The sequence below is a fragment of the Filicampus tigris genome, chromosome 4, assembly GCF_054856515.1.
Source record: "Filicampus tigris isolate MCC_2025a chromosome 4, RoL_Ftig_1.0, whole genome shotgun sequence".
In the NCBI taxonomy this organism is placed as follows: Eukaryota; Metazoa; Chordata; class Actinopteri; order Syngnathiformes; family Syngnathidae; genus Filicampus; species Filicampus tigris.
This window is the reverse complement of record NC_141220.1, coordinates 25709234-25727119: the sequence shown is the minus strand read 5'-3', so window position 1 is coordinate 25727119 and position 17886 is coordinate 25709234. Positions and strand designations below refer to the sequence as shown.

General features: G+C 41.8%; 1 protein-coding gene across 3 annotated transcripts in view; it reads left to right on the top strand.

The window, feature by feature from the left end:
* Positions 1 to 17886, top strand: part of plxnb2b (plexin b2b) — a 183434-nt gene that overhangs the window by 73408 nt on the left and 92140 nt on the right. The window lies entirely within an intron of this gene.

Here is a 17886-nt window from a genome sequence, read left to right as displayed (position 1 = left end):
TACTTTTCGTATTATTATTATTAGTATTGTTATACAAACATTAACTCGACATACCTAACTTAACTGTTAAAAACCTTTCCTCAAAGATGCAGAAGTTTTTTTTTTTTTTTTTTTAACAGTCTTGAAACCAAACAATAATTGTAATTTAACCAATTGTGTTCAATTTACACTACAAATTATGTCTTTTAAAACAAGAACAAGGAGAATTGTTGCTCCAAGACACTGGACCACTCTACTCTCAAGTTCAATGATGTTTATTTATGATGAGTCACCAGAATCAATTCAAAAGAAATTTGATGCCTACCTTATTTGTAAATCAATGTTTCACTTTATTTCTTTTTTTTTAAGACAAAGCCTGGTAAACACTGGCGCTGACCTTTAGAAGGCAACCTATCAGATTATGAATGAATTGCACTGATTTGTCATGTGCAAAAGCATTAGTCAGGACATTTAATGCTGCACTGCTATTTAACAGCTTTGGTCAATTTAAAGTTGTGTTGTGTGCATAATTACGCCCCTAATGCGATATGTATACAAAGCATATTTTTTCAAATCCGTGCTTTAGCTGAGGGGACATGTAGAGTAACGTGCACCAGTCGGTCTAAGTGGTTTGCCAGACAAACTGCACATGCTAATGAGTTAACCAGACAGAATGATCGGTATTAGCGAATTTAAAGGAGGCAATCAGCGCACCGCTGCCCCCCAGTCGAGAAGGATTATGTGATTTACATCCAGCTGTGCTTTCCCATTTGCCGCTCTAACACCCTCTTCCGTCTCGGCTCGACACATTTTGTAAAGACCCCTGTCCCGAGCTCGCCGTCCACCTCCGCCACCTGGCGCACCTTTACCCCCCCCCCCCCCCACCCGTGCCGGTCATGACTAAATAAATATGCTGTTTTCCTTCATCGCTCTCCAACCATGCAGACTGTTTGGTCCTCAAACCCTATCCAGGCATTGATGTATTAAAAACATCAGACCATTAAGTTCCATTAGCTTCACTTCTTGCAGAGGTGGAAACCTGATGTTAGCGGGGTGCACACAAACTGATTTTCAAGATGTGTGCTCATACTGACAAAGTCTCCACCCCCAAACCAGATGTCTGTCGTAGTACCAAGACTGACCTGTGAGAGGCAGCATGTCGCCAGATTGTGGGAAAGTAAAGCGTAGTATTAGAAGAAGACGCTAGGCTAACTTATTTGCTAGCTATACTGTGATGAAAGCTCTTCTCTTTGTCATATTTATTGTGGTGTTCTACAAATGTAACTGTCTATAAATTGCTGTATTCAAAGTGCTGTACATGGAGCAAAAGTAAGCCATACAACAACAAACAATAAAACAAATTAATAATGAAGACAGTAAAAAGCACCAAAACAGTTCAACCAAAACTCATGCTTAGTCAAAAGCCAAAGAATTTAAATTGAAAGTTTTGGGCATTATACAGCTTTGACTTACTCGTGTTTATTTTACAGAGTGCTTTGCTCACTTATTGCCAACTTCATAGTGTCATGCTTTCCTGTCCAACCTGTATGATTTTTGCATTTCAATTTATTTTGAATAGACACTAAAACTAACGGAGCTGTCAGTTTTATTTGGTGGTTTTGTTTGAATTCTAAATTCAGAGTTAGTTGATTGTGTTTTAATTTAAATTCTCTATTGCAGAGTGAATGTTCTTTCTTTTGTCAGAACTAAAGGTCTTTTTTTTTCGGTCATTGGGTTAATAGAAATGTTATGTATCAAAAGTACAAGTGGTATTTGGTACAGTACTGAGAATCGTATAAGTGAGTACACGTACAGGCACCGGTCTGAAAAAAAGTGGTATCGAACATCCCTAATAATATTACGAAGACTTCATATCTACTTTTGGGTTACGGAAACAGATTGAGAGAGAACGTGTCCCGTCATCCTCTCTGGACAATTTAAGATAAAAAAAAAAAAAATGATAATAATATCAGGCCTCCTTTCAATGTTGCACTGTGATTGGCCAGTTTCCATTCCAGGGCGGGGCTTAGAGGACAATCTCATATCAGTTTCCCTAATGAGAATACATGAAAAATACATTCAGATACGTCCCCTAAATGGCTCCATCCCCTCACTCCCATTTCCAGCCTCTGTCCACCTCTCATCTGTCCAGAGCATCGATCCGGGCTCTTATCTCCACTCTCATCCTTGTGTTATTTCAGGCACATAGGGATTGCTTAATGATCTATTGACCTGATTCATCGATCTGTACAGTCGGCCACAATGGACTATCCACCCTAAAGAGGGGGGTCTGTGATGTGAAGCCTCCCCCCACGCCCCCACCACCACCACCACCGCGACCGCCACCTGCAACAAATGGCTGCTCTTTGCGCTGCCTCCTAAGTGCTCCGTGTCGCTTTGCTGTCTTAACAGCGTTTTGCTGGCTGAGCATTGCGCGGCAACCTAATACGCTTTCCCTGGTAATAGATATTCATATGGAATATGGGTGCATGTGCATGTTGGAAATAATGAGGGCCATGCGTCTAAGTGGAAGCCCTTGAAAACAGATGGAGTCTCCTGCTCCAGGCGCAGGACACCCACAAAGTATGGCGACGCGTTTTATCCCCCCCGCCGCCCGTTTCCTCATGCCGATTACACGTCTAAAAAAGCCGATAACTGTTTTTCTCCTTTAGCCTGGGATGATTTTGTTTTAGTCAAGCATGTCTTTATTCTGCATTTCATCAAATTTTCTCATGTTCGCATTTGGGTTGCCTCTTGGTATGTTTGAGAAAATAATCATTTATTTTTAGACGGCCCACTGTGTGTGCGCAACAGCTGTTGTTGTTGTGACATGATTCTTTTCAAGGGTGAGACAGGAGGGATTTGCCAGACACTATACGCGCTGTGTTTAATTAACTCAGCCAAGGAGGTTGTGTTTTTTTCCACCGGTCTCCGGAGAACAAAATGTAATGTTTGAGTTGCGGCTGTTGGGCATGCAAGCCACTACATCACACAATTTAGTGGTTTATGAGGATGAATTTTCAACACCTTCCTGCTGATAAGAAGTGTGGATGTTTTTATGGCGATCCAAACACAAGATCAATAAATATATTTACTTTTACTTCCACATCTTCTACTAATCAGTTTAGTGTCAATAAATCTTGTTAGTGTGTTATATTTATCGTTTTGTTTGCACCTTAGTTCTCACGACAGTTGCTATGCTATGCTATGCTATGCTATGCTAACACGACAAGACAGCAGCCTGAACACTAAAAGCGCAAAGGCAAATTGATAAGGATTTTTACGTCTTACCCTGTAGTAAAAAATGCTAACGTGCTAGTCGATTGATAATCAATGAATTGCTTACAGCCGTTGTGTATATTCAAATGATCCAAATAATGATTTCGGCCTCTAGATAGTAAATATGATCATATTTCTGTAGTCCTCCTTGAAAGCAGACAAGACGATTTCAAACATCTGCAACCCGCCTACCACTACCTTATTTTGAGAATGTGACTGTATGTTAGGATGCCACAAGTCAGCAACCTTGAAAAAATAAATAAATAAAATAAAATAAAAATAAACACTGAAAGAGCTTGATAACTGTACATCTTGCCTTTTAGTCTGGCTGCCCAAATGATAACATTTTTTTATCCCGTTTTGCACAGATTATATATAGATCAAAATGAGTGCGACTTTGGTTTCATTTTGACATCAGTGCGATTTGTTGTTTGCATGCAATAGCCTTGGAAAAAAAATTCAAAATCGATTAAGAAAGGTCAGTCTGGCTAGTTCCAACTCAAATTATCTTGCAAACCTGGGAAAAGGACATTAAAAGTTCTTCAAATGGACGAATATGTATTGTGCACCATCACTTGTCCAAATCAGGTGTAATCCGATCGACGTAATGTAAAGCAGCAGCGATTCCAAGACGTGATTTAAAATGGCGGCACACTGGCACACCGCGTCTTGTCCGCAATCAATCGCCAGACAACTTTCAAGCGGCTCGATTCTGCACTTTTCTGCTGCAGGGGTAACAGATGGTCGCGGCTGATAGCATTTTGCCGGCGGAGAGGATGCCGAGGGCGGGCCGGAGAGGGAGGAAAAAAAAAAAAAAAAAAAGGAGGTTAGCGAGTACTCAGGAAAGCTGTACGTGTGAATCACATTGATCAAATGAATAGTTAATTAGAACCACCTGCAGTGCCCCCAATTCACACAGTCGGAACATTTCCGCACTAAGGCGAGCTGTTTGTATGTTTTTGTAGCCGGAGGGCATACATTGTGTTCATGTTAAATATTTTTTGGGGGGAGGGAAAAAAAAAAAAAGAAGAAAAACACCCACAGGTTGACAGTTGCCTCGACAGCAGCATTTGCGCAGCTTTCTAGCTGAGGGCGTACCTGTTGAAGAAGTCCCGCGGGTACCGCCCAGTTGCCGGGGCTCGGATGTTCCCCGCCTTCGCGCCTCGAGTCTCTGTCACCTCAAGTTTGGCTCCCCTCCGCAGAGTCGACGTCCCGCGGGAGAGAACTGGCCGATGGGACGCGCGCGGTGTCGTTGAAAAGCATGTTATTGGAGCCCAGGATTCCTTTCGGGGCACCCTGTGATTACATCGCCTCAGCCGGGCCCTGCCAGAGATTGCGCGTATTTTTGTCAGCACCGAGTTGTTGTCGCTTTCCGGAGAGCGGAGTGACGCATTTGAAATGGTAGCACAAGTCCGGGCACATCTGGTTGCGATTGGCAGGAGAAAAAAGGCTCCTTGTGTTCTGGGAACTGGCAGACGGGGCCCGGCCGACGAGAGAAGCGGGGCCCAATCCTCTCCCTGCTTTTCCTGACTCTTGGCCAGTTCTCATAATCCCGACGCAAAGCCCTTGGCATTTCTTGCTTTTTCTTTTTTATTAACAGTGTTCCGAGCGCCGCCTTTTGCTTCCATTTCAATATGAGAAAACCACATGAGCCAGGTAGACCCCGAGCTCCATTACTCGCGTGTCTGGCATAATGACGCCCCCGAGGGCGAGTATCTGCTTGGCTCATATTGCCACCGCGGTCCAAGTGGAAATTGCTACGGGCAAGGAGTATATTGAAAGGCATTTCACGGCAGGTGTGCGGGAATTGGTTATACCTGCACGTGCTTGATGAAGTTTTAGCCGCTGAGGCGCGCGACCAAAGGTGTCAGTTGGCCGCTCGGCCGCACTGTGACACAAGCGGCGGGAATGGCGGCAATTAAAAAAAGACACACGGGCATTATTCTTTGGCCTGCCTACCCGTACCCGACTAATCACTTGACTCTCGAGTTTCTACCCGTGACTTTGCGGCGCTGGTCGTTATATTGTTTTAATGAACTAAATGCCGACGATCTTGGCTAATGAATGTGTTGTTTGGAGGAGCGTATAAATACGTGTTTTCGTTGAACCGGATCCTTAATGAAAAGACGGTGACGGCAGCGCTCTCGTTGCTTATTTTTCGATAAAAACAATTCATGCTAGTCGAAATCAGGTGTCGACGTTTGCCATTAAGATATGACTGATGCCTCGACACAATCGCATTCACGCTAATCCCCGACGCCCCAGGGAACGCAAGACCAAATCATTATTTTTGTTTTAATGAACCAAATGCAGATAACCTTGGATTATGAATGCATTGTTTTGAACACTGACAAGAATTTTTTTTTCTTTTTTTTTTTCTGTAATCTGAGGCCGGTTTCCCTGGACTCTTGAAGGTGATGACGAGCATCAATTCTTAGGTCACAGGTTTAGGGGTGTGGGGCTCCCAGCCTGGCGATATCAATTTCTGTGACTAAACCGTCACATCTGATAACGGTTATTTCAAAATTGAGCCGCAGTAAAAAGAGGAATGGACCGGATTTACAAAACAAACATATTCTCACTGAAATGAGTCTGCCTTCCCCGGTCCCGAGTTGTCGAATACAAAAGGCGATTATCATTATTTTGACAAACCAAATACCGACAACCTTGGCTAGCAAATGTATTGTTTTGTGCAAACCGAGGAAGAATGCATATTTCCTGTGAACCGAGTCCGCCACTTTGTTTTGAACACAAGCAAAGTGGGTGAATACAAAAGACGGCAGTCGTTACTTGATTTTAATAAACCAAATGCCGACAACTTTGGATAATGAATGTAGAGTTTTGAGCAGGCCGACAATAAATACCACGTTTTCTCTGAACCGAGTCGACCTGTTCGAGGAAGACAAACGCCCATTGTTGTTACTTTGTTTTAATAAACCAACTATTGACAGCCTTTGGATAGTTTTGAGCGCTTGAAGCATGCGGGTCAAACTAATGTTGCTAAATGAGCCCTTCAATCGAAGGAACGCCCGCCATGCCCGTCGCGCGACTTTTCGTTTCTACCCGTGACATTGTGGGACTGGTTTCGCTGTTCCCCCCCCCCCCCCCCCCCCCCCACGCCAGTGAGCACAGCGCTAATTGAAATGGAGCGCGTGTGTTTAGCCCTCTGAACCTCCAGCCCCATTAGCCTGGACTCACAGACTGTTAAAGCAGCTACAGAGAGAATATTATGTGTTCTGTTATTGTGTCTTTAGGGCTGTAGGGACTATTTGCCATCCCTATTAAGCAGGCTGACTGGTGGCTGGGCAGCACGCCTGGTTGGCTTTGTGTGTGTGTGTGGGTATTATCACACGGTGAGTGTGTGTGTGTGTGTGTGTGTGTGTGTGAGTGTAGACAGAGGACGCCTGAGGCGGAACACTGGAGCCAGAACGCTGCTGGTGTTGTCCACAAATGCCTCACATCCAGTGACCCTCGCCGGCGTAATGACTTTGGGGTTAATTCCTGGGGAATGGTGTGGCCCTCAAAGGGAATAGACCGGGAACAAGCGTAGCAGGCAGGCCAAAGCAACAGGATGTCGTCTGTGTCCGAAAGGGGGAAAGTCGTGCGTCAACTTTGAGAATTTGTACTATAAAGTAGGGATGGACCGATTATCGGCCAGGGCCGATATTTGGCTTTTTGACGAATACCCGCATCGGCCTTTTTTTAAAACTGCGATGGCCGACGATAAATCCATTTAAAACTGTGGAATTCAAAACAAAGATACGTGAAAGTTTAACATTTTTGTCATTTTGAAATTTTCAATTACTGTAGAAAACTACATGGAGCTGTTGTTTAAGTTTTCATTTATCCTTTTCAAGACACGCTGACAAACCCGGGTGCTCCCAGAACTTTTTGTTATAATTTTATAACAGAGATGTATATTGTCAAAAATTTCTTAAGATAATTAAAAAAAAAAAAAAAAATCTTATGCAAACCTGAAACATTGTGCAATAAACATGCTGAAAGACGTTGCAACAAAGTTAAGCGTAATTTTGTTTCTTTAGATTTTGATGCCAATATTTTCCTTTTTACTGAAAATGAATATCTGCTCCAAATATCGGTTATCAATCGCCTTGACAACTAATAATCGGTATCAGCATCTGCCCTGAAAAAAGAATATCGGTCTATCTCTACTGTAAAGGCCTAGATGGACCAATCCGACGTTGGCTAACTGTGAGCGACGCCCACCTCCTGTGGCGTCAGGGCACGTCGCGCTGGAAAAAATGACAAAAAATACACCACAACGACAAATGGCGACACTAACCATTAAGTACCATCTGTAATATAAAAGTAATACCCCTCCCTACCATCGGCGGCAGTAGTCACTATTCATGGTTAGAAAAAGCCAACCGGAAAGCTATTGGCTTGAGCGGAATATAAAACCGTAAACAATGCATTCGGATATACGCGAAATTGTGGAGGGTGACTACATTCGTCACTTCCTGTCTATGTAGGTACTATTGCAAATATGTACTAACTTGTCCCTCCCCTAGTCACTTTCTTTTGAAGGCGAGGAGACAGTAAAGTCTTGAAATGATTGCCGGCACTTTGCTTTAATGCAGGAATAATTAAGGAATGGCAAGTTTGTTTCTTCCCTTTGGGTGATATTTTAGAACTTGGCTTCTCAGCGAAGGAAGCGACGTCGTCATTGTTCGATTTATGAGGAAGGTGGCTTTTTGCCGCTGATCCAAACTTGGTGGGGGTCTTCCTTCTACTGCGTGTCATTCTGGTCCCATCGTGTAACACGACATGATCTTATTCTTCCTCATCTTTTCTGCTGGGATTTTACAAGCTGCCAATAATCCAGCAGCTCTCTCTGTCACTTTCACTCTCCCACTCTCTCCCGGTTTCTCATGGATTGCTGAAGTTAAAAATAATTCAACCACAAATGGGTGAAAAGCCGCGAGGCAGAGCACTTATTTTTGTGCCTTTTTTTTTTTTTTTTTCCCCCTCCCTTCCCTTCCCCCGTCTGTGAAATCATCGCCACAAATGTTTTAGGTTTCTGGCAATGAGCATGGAGCGGAATTACACGGGAGCAATCTGGCCATCTCGAGAGCCGCGCGAGGCGACTCGACTCGCAAATGTCCATCCATTTCACCCCAGCCGCATTAAGTGATTTGCGGGGCACAGCATTTGAGTGGGATTGCGCATCATCTATTTGCATGACATTTCTCAAGACGGGGAGAGATGTTAAGTACTGTCGTCATCTTTTTTTCCCCTCTCTTTGACGCCGTCAGAGAAATTGTTCTGTGGAGTAAGGCTTTCAAATGAAATCAGTTGCATCGAGCCGCCGTGTCGCCCAACAACGCTGTCAACGGCTGGCACGTGTCCTGCGTGAAGCCCACTGCGTTTATTCGGCCTTGCCGTGTTTATATATACACAGTATATTGGTGTATATGTATGTTGTCGCTGTCCTGTGAAAAACACATCTCCAATTTTGGAAACTTTTTTAATTTTCATTTTAATGCGATGTTTAAAACGCAGAAACATGATTCATGTAAAAATAAGAAAATGAAAAAAAAAATGGAGGTAAATGTTTTTCACATGACAGCGGCGATATGTATATGTGTATATGTATATATATATATATATGTATATATATATATATATATATATATATATATATATATGTATATATATATATATATATATATATATATGTGTACGCATGTATGTATGTGTACGCATGTATGTATATGTACGCATGTATGTATATGTACGTATATATGTACGCATGTATGTATATATGTACGCATGTATGTATATGTACGTATATATGTACGCATGTATGTATATGTACGTATATATGTATGCATGTATTTGTATGTATATTTATATATGTGTGTGTGTGTATATGTACATGAATCATGGTTTTTGACTTCCAAACGGTGCCGTTTTTAGTATCTTTCCCCATAAAGCATTTTGAATGCTGTGTATTTGTAGCGCAACATGACAAATACTGTGCCTGTTAGGAATTTCGAGTTAAAGCCTTTGAAAATACAGTCTTCAAATAATTCGGATGTCTTGTAGGCTTGGAGAACAAACGGTATTTGTGTTTAAGCAGTGTCCACAAAACTGGACGCTTCTCCAGCCTTGGGAGTTTGCTTGCAAAGGCACTGTGCTTGATTTTGGCACAGCATGACGTTTTCCCGCTCTCACCAAAACCAAAATGAAAGAATGAGGTAAATATTTGTCCTTAGATCAAAATCGTAATCCGACTCACTTCCAATAAACCAGTGTGGGAAAATGGTAACCCTGAAAGGCATTTGGTGCCAGTCACTTTAAAGCCAGTTTGGCTGTGTTGAATAAATTTGCCAGAGTAAAACCTTGGATCATGACTTTTTTTCTTTATTATAAAGAATTGTGATCTTTAGTCCTTAGATTACACTGCAAATGTCTGAAAAAAGACTAATAGAGGTTATTTTATGTTAAATTGGCCTAAAATGTGTAAAGATACAGAAAGACCCAATAACACAAATTACACTAAGCGACAAAAATGTTTTTTTTTCCATCACGTTTGTCTTAACATGAACGAATGCATTCCAATATGCTCAGATTTCACTTTGCACTAGATTTGTAATTGCCTATAGATGCCCCAAGGTGGTGGCATAGCACTTTTTTCCTATTAGAAAAATGCTGCCTCCTGACTAAATGAATCTCCTCCCCCCCAGTACAAATAATTGCAGTGGTGCTTTGAGATGTGAGTTGAATACGATCCATGACCACGCTCAGTGCTCAAAACACCTGTTTTTTTTTCTGTTTTTTTAATCCTCTTTCCCTCTTGAAATGAACGTAAATGTCATTAAACCCTTCAAAAAAATATATTTAAAAAAAAAAACCCACTAACAATGTACTTTATAAAAACATACAGTTATGGGGGCGTGCGAGTAGAAGTTGCTCGAAGTTTGTAGACGGAAATGCTAACGGAAGGCCGTTTAAAATGATAGGCGGACCGGCCTATATGTGATTACTATTTGTTCTGGCCGGATCAAACGTCAGTTAGACGGATGGCAGAAGGATACCCCGGCTGCAGGCGGAAGGCGATAAACGGACCGGCAAATTTGAGCAAAATGCCCAGCTCGGTATACATCAATCACATTCAATCAATCACATTTTATTTATATAGCACTTTTCATACATAAAAATGCAACTCAAAGTGCTTTAAAACATTCAAAGCAAAACATAGAATTATCTTCAATCAAAAGAAAAGATAAATTATTTAAAAGTTGTTGAAAGCCAAACTAAAAAGGTGTGTCTTGAGCTTCCTCTTAAAAATATCAACAGTCTCTGCAGACCTGACATCCTCTGGCAGGCTATTCCAAAGGTGAGGACCAAAATGGCTGAATGCAGCCTCGCCATGCATTTTGGTCCTCACCCTTGGAATAAATAAAAGGCCGGCGCCAGAGGACCTCAGGATCCGCGAGGGCTGGTATGATAAAAGCAAATCAGATAAATAAGATGGCCCAAGACCATTAACACATTTATAAACTAATAAAAGTACTTTAAAATCGATCCTGAAACACACAGGGAGCCAATGCAGCAATTTCAAAACTGGGGTAATGTGCTCCCGCCCTCTGGTTCTCGTCAGCACCCGAGCGGCTGAATTCTGCAGTAGTTGCAGTGGTGAAATGCTCTTTTTCGGGAGGCCAGAGAGCAGGGCATTACAGTAATCTATACATGTGTCCTTCATGTCCAACGTCAGAAGCCTTTTCTCTTCGAAGCCCACTTTCTGTATTATAAACAAATTCAATGCTATCGCCCTAATATTGTCATTAGGGACGAATGAGTGTACATTGAAAGGACCTCTCAAGGTTAAAATTAGCTGAGCATTTGTTTTCCACCGCACTATGGATTATTAATGCCACGAAATGAAGGGTTCATCACAAACATGAGCAAATTGCTTCTTCCTTTCAAAGTAAATATTTCCATCGGATCACCCAGAGCGTCTGTAGGTTAATTGTGCCTGGATACCAAAGAATAGAGAACACGGCACCACAGGAGGTGTGCCAGTGTAGAGAGAAAGATTGCGAATGACGGCGCTGAGTAAATTAGCATGGGCCTTCTTTCATCTTTCTTTCTCTCTGCCTTTTCATCACTGGAGGGATGCTTTCAACTTTTAGTCAGCGTGTGCTCTCTCTGGAGTTGCGCTGCCTTTAGCCGCGTGCCGCCCCCACAATTCACTCACTTTTTGCTGTTCACAAATTCACAAAATCATTTGACCTGACGCAATTAAATTTGGGGACTGAGGCGGGTAAAGTCGTAGTTGACAGACATGCTCTTTTGATGCTGAAATGGAGAGCACGCTGGCGTTAGCGTTAGCGAGTAGGCTAGCCATTATGTTTGGTTAAAGGTATGCGTACCTCTGAGAAAATACTTTCCGCAAACGCGATGATGGCGGTTTGGTTCACACGGGCCTTTACAAGTGGCTACTTTTTCACGAGACTGATCTTTGTGCAATTATTTTGAAGTTATCCTATATTAAAAGGTCTACAAATAAAAAAAACATTCCAACCAGGAGCACTTAGTGAGCCTTTTTAGTTTAGCTGGCGCACAATAACAAACCTCTTGTTGGTTAACAAGCTAGCGCTAGTTAGCAATACAATGACGTGCATTGTTTTCCTCGGGGCGAACAAAGATGTGTGTTTATTTTTAATTTGGTTTATTTATTTTTTCATTCATTTTCGAGGGATTCCTCTGACCCGGCTTTGATCTGGGTAAGTCATGGTACTTTTGGTTTAGTTCATTTCATCCTCTGTAAACAAATCCGCCAATATATCATTGAATTTGATGGCGTGTAAGCTGAAAAGTGGCACAACTGTGATTTGTGCTGCACTGTTGGCCAGTCAGTGTTTCCGCGGTGTGGCTTAATGAAAATTTGGTGGTCCATGGTAATCCTAGATCCGGCTGGACTGAAATTACAATCTACTGGCCAAATTTGGCGACTGGCAGCAAACAGCCATTAAAATCAATTTGTTTCTCTGAATGTGTGTCCTACTCAAGCAATGAATGAACAGCGTATAACAGTCCTTCTAGCAGAGACCAACGCAAAACACAGGATCAAGTCTTCAAGATTTTCTGAAATTGAAGACCTTATTTATTGTTGAAAATGACGCGAACTTTAAATTAAATCCCCGGTATAAATTGTCATAGACATAATCCACTTTCCTATTGAAGCAAATGTGAAAATGTGTTGTTGTTTTTTTTTTGCATTTTAATATCACAAAAATTGGACTATGTGGAACCATCGATTGTCTTCTAATTGTCTGCCTGTCATATATCATAAAATATATTGGGTTCCACAGTTAAAAAAATGAATAGGTGAATTTGTGAGGGGATTGGTTGTAAAATGATAAAAGACAAATCGCTCACTCCTCGTGGAAACATTCATTTAATTGAGGTCTTACATTTGATCAAAGTGCCTTCATAACAAGTTTGAAGCTAATTGCTGCTATTCCGCTGGCGTGGCCTCTTTAGAGTGCCTCGTTGTCGGCTGTAAGTGCGCACGGCACAGAGAAAAGGCGGAAAAGCAGGCTCAACAAGCCAATGTTTGGGCCATTTTTAGAATGAGCGCACCGTTGTCCTTATGTGAAAAAAAATGATGGAGGAAACGGGAGTACCTGGAAAAATCCCACGCAGCTATGGGGAAAACATGCAAACGCCGCACTCTATATTAGCTGGAGGGTGTCAAGTATAGGACCCAGCTGCACAGATTCCGCCTTGCCGGAGGTATCAGCAGGCCTGATGAAGAGGTGCAGCATCTCCTGACAGCTTCTCATTCAACACAGGACCCGCCTTCCTCTCCTCTCGTGTCGTCCCGTTGAAAGCAAGGAAGCCACCGCGAGGGGGAATCCATCACAACTTTGACCCGGGGCGCAACATTTCAGCGGCCAAATGGGAAAACGTGCGCGGCAAGAGAGAGGCCACGTCGGCATCTTCTGTTCACCTTCAAGCGAGCGGAGAAGTCCTCCACCTCCTCCTGTCGCTCTGCTTATCCATCAGCCCGTGGCACGTTGAAAAATCATTTACTGTACGCACGCGGGGGTGATTGACGACACAACAACAGAGTGTGAACGACTGTCTCATCAGTCCACCCCCGCAGACATAATACTCTGCTTCGCCTGACTTTTTTTTTTTTTTTTTTTTTTTCTTGTCGACCGCAATGACACTGAAAGTTCAAAAGAAACCGCAGGGATGCTGTCGGTAGAAAACGTCACCATTTCGACTGGTTAAACACCCCCCGGACAAATGGTTTCTCCAAGTCCTCACCTGGAATAAACCCTCCCTCGCCTTTGATGACCTGCTTGTTGAAGCAACATCCATCATTAGAAAAGGAGAACGGCGGCACGGACGACGCGTATTGACTGTTGTTGTCCAATAGCGGCTGCGTTTGCGCGGCATGAGCCGGTCAATTTCATCTATTTACGTCTATTTTCCAGAATCAATATCACTGTTTACGATTCACCTGAAAACAACCCATACACACAGCAACATAAGTAGAGAACGAACCAACCGCTTTCTGTTGCGCTCGCCCTCAGTTGGGTCACGGGTGAGGTGGTGATCGCCCTGGACCGGTTGCATTCCCACTCACATTCACACCTATGGACAATTTAGAGTAGCGGTCACCAACCTTATACTGATACTGATTGATTCCAAGGGCTACTAGTTTGATATACACTTCTGAAATAAGACATTTGTTAATGTTCGAGGTGCAGTGCTTAATTGATGAATCGACAACTAATCAGTGATCAAATTAATCACTAATTCATTTTGACTAATCGTCGGGATACATTTTTTTTTAAATTTAAAATAGTAACAGTCCCAATACCATTGGTCTCATTTTAAGGTATCGAGGCCTCATGGAGGATACTGATATCATCCACCGATACTTAAAGCGAAAACAAATCTGACCGAGTAAGTCTTGCTCTACTTTGTCAGTTCGACACATTGGTGAATCCGCGTGAGAAAAAAAAAGGTATTTTTTCGCAATTTTTTTTGTCCTTGTGTTAAATGAAATTTTAACTTGTAGGGGTATCGCTACTCTGTATGAAATAGTGAATGCTTATACTGATATCAGACGCGGTTGACTCCTGATTTAGAGTCATTTTTCATCCTCACAATAATAATTCATAGTTGGCGCAAACAATCTTATCAATTTTCTGTAACGCAGTAATTTAATATGCTTGTTTGTGTTCTACTAACACTTCCATTTCCATCACTTAAAACCTCATGTAGCGTTTCCGGTGCTCTGCCAAATGTTCCATGGTGAAAATGATCAGAACTACATAAAGTTCAAAACCCCTTTTTTTTTTTTTTCTTTTTTTTTAAAAAACGCTGGTCTCCACCACTTTTACTCCTGTCGCCAATGTGTGAGTGAATGCGTAATCTAGCGCTCGCTATTTGGGATCTCACTAAATCAGACCTTAACCGTACAGGTGACATTTAAAGTACAATTAAGGAGAAAGAAAAAAAATCAAACAAGGTACTCACCTTTTGTACAAAAAATATGTTGCTCGCCCAAGCATACAACATTAAATTAGAAAAATAGCATTCACTTATGATTACACACGCTGTATCAATCACAGTCTGCCTTTCATGGTTGGCTTCAGTTCCTCGCAAGGCTGAGCAGGATGAGTGCTCTAAAAATTGGATGAGTGGATGGTTACTGCCGAGTGTACTTGGGTCCCTTGAAAGAGGAGAAATGTATTCGTAAAAGTTATTAGTCGCATTGCAATTATTGTAGTTATCGCTAGAATGTTGTGCGGTGCGGTGATTCCGAACGTGCGCTACGATGGCGCCCTCTAAAGGTAAACAAAATAATCACTGCATTAAATATAAACATTTACAAAATGTGTCTGTTTAAACTTTTTTTTTTTTTTTAACTAAAGCATTGTATTTGATTTTATTATTACTTTTCAAGTGCAATACATTTTAAGCATAGTTCGTCATAAGTACCGATAAAATACGTTCATATGTATTTTTTTAACTCTTTAACAATTTTTTTTTTTTCAAAGTTTCCTACATTTTTTTAACTCTTTAACATTTTTTTTTTTTTCAAAGTTTCCTACATTAAAGCTGGATGTTAATATTCAAACATGCGTGTTAAAAAAGTCCTATAGTCATAAATATAATTCTTAGGAATGAAAAAGTAAAATCAAACCACTCACCCTTTTTATGACTGACGACTGGAGGACATATTTCCATTTCCTGCTGTATGACTATCTTATTGTGGTGGAATCACGCACACAAAAACACCCACAGGAAAATCCAAAGAAAAAGCAAAACACATGTAGAGTTAATCCTTTATCTTTCTAATCTTTGCCGTGCGAGTTTATTGGTGCTTTTCCACTGTAGACCCTTATTGGGATTTAAGTGAAACTTGTGGGGAATCCGCTCTAATCCACCCTCGCTTTTGATCAAAGGCAGCCGCCTGGCTTTTAGTTGAACCGACGGGTTCCTTTTCCCCCCCATCTCAAACTCACTTTAGATTCCTCGGAATAGGCACTTTTGCCTTGAATGTGTCATTCGGTCGTGGGGTGCGGGGGGGGGGATAAGACGGGGGCAAAGCAAATTGGCGCGGTGACTATCTTTTGTGTGGCGTGGTGCTTTTCTTGCATGTGTAATTGGTTGGAATGCAGAATTGAAAGATGGCCACGCTCCGCTGACATGTGTGGCTAATAAAAAAAAAAAAAAAACTATAAAAAAAATGTGCCCGTCAATTGATATCATGGCAAAAGTCTTTCCTCGCTCTCGAAACTGCTGTTTGAAAGAATTACACTATATATTTCTCTTTCTAAATGCATGTGCAGTACCTTTTGGGTTCCGATAAGTAATCATCATGCATATTTAATAACAATAAACCAAAAGGCACATTTTACCTTGATGACTGCGTGTTTTACGATATTGCTGCGTTGGTTTTCGGCTGATTTAAATCACCGCTGCAGAATAAATGTGACTGGAACACGTTTACCTCTTTGGGAACAATGCGATTTGAATTCATCTGGCAACTGTCACCATCACAAAAGCTTTCCTCGGCTACACAGGCAACGTTTTAAGTAATACGTTTTCTGTATATGTTTGGTGCCTTGAAATACGCGTGACGCGTTCTTATGAATTTTTCAAGATATAAACCGTTGATCGGCTGACTTTCATTTATTTATTTGTTTCACTGTGCCGGATGACTCGACTGGTTTCACAACAAGCGGCAGTTGTGGCGGATATATTAGTGAGCATTCTTCAAAAAGGAGGCTTTAAGCAAGCAGGAAACACCTTAGATGTAAATACAACAAACTACTACATCATTTGTAGTTTATTTTAAGTGCGCATTGCTTTATATTGGACTCTGTATTCGCTTTTCCATTTGAAGAGTGATTTGTAATAACCACTTTTAATATGATTATATTGAAAGTAGGGCTGTCACAAACAAATCTTTTTAGAATCCGTTATCCTATCGATCACCCGGGTAAACGGCCACTCACACAAGCCGTCTTTGTAAAAAAAGAACACAATCTACTGTGGAGTCTCCAAACACTATGGAGTGTGTTGTAACTTGTGATGTTAGGATATGATATATTTGCGAATGAGTAAAAAAAAAAAAAAAAAAAAACACGAGGCCAAACATTTGCTCCGGGCATTGCAAACATGGTTTTAAAATTATTAATCATAGTTTCGAGGCATACATTTTTGTGTGGACCAAATTTTGTGGTCGACTTAACTCATTCACTGCCAGACATTTTCAGACCCTCTTTTACCCTAACGCTTGAAAGTGTTGGAAAAAAATCTAAATAGGTTCCTGGGATTGAATGGCTGGACTGTGAAAAGACAAATAAATACGTCAATGGCAGTGAACGAGTTAACAGAGTTAGCCGACCGTTTTTCCCAGCCCGAATTGAAAGCAAAGCATTTTCCCCGATTTAGTAGCGCCCCCTGGAGGCCCTGCTCGACACACTTAACTTTTGCCTAATGGGCAAGCAGGTGCTGATGCTGAAACAGACTTAGGGACACCTGACATTTTCTTCTCAAGCCCTGAGGCGCTGAAAGCATTTTTTCCCTGTCGGCTGTCATACCAGATGTTGGTTTTGACGTCATTTAATCATCCAATTACATTATGCCGTGTATAGTTGCAGTAAATGTCTGCATTCTGTATCAATTCTGGCAAAGGTGGACAAATGCCCGATTGACTGTTAGGGCTCTGAAAGACGCTTGAGTGATGAGTGTCTAAACCCCGCAGACGTGCGTTTGCACCAAAACAGAGTGGATTCATTCAACCTGAAACCGCCGCATTGTTTGTCCCCAAATGTTTGCATTTCGTCAATTACAGGAGCTCTGCGGCTCTTCTTTTTGTCTCTCATGGAGTTAACACAAAGAGGTTGTAAACGCCACCGAAACACAACATGCCCGCATGTACTCGCAGCGTTCTGCGCGCAGAGCTCTTTTATTGAACCGCTGATTATGTTGAAAAGGATTACAAGGGAAACTGTCAGGAGTGTGAACTTTTAGCACGCACAACAAGGTTGGGTCTTGGAGTCGAGACTGTAAACTGCCGCCTTACGCTATATCCCAGCCGGTTCTTGCCTAAGGACGTTTATTGTT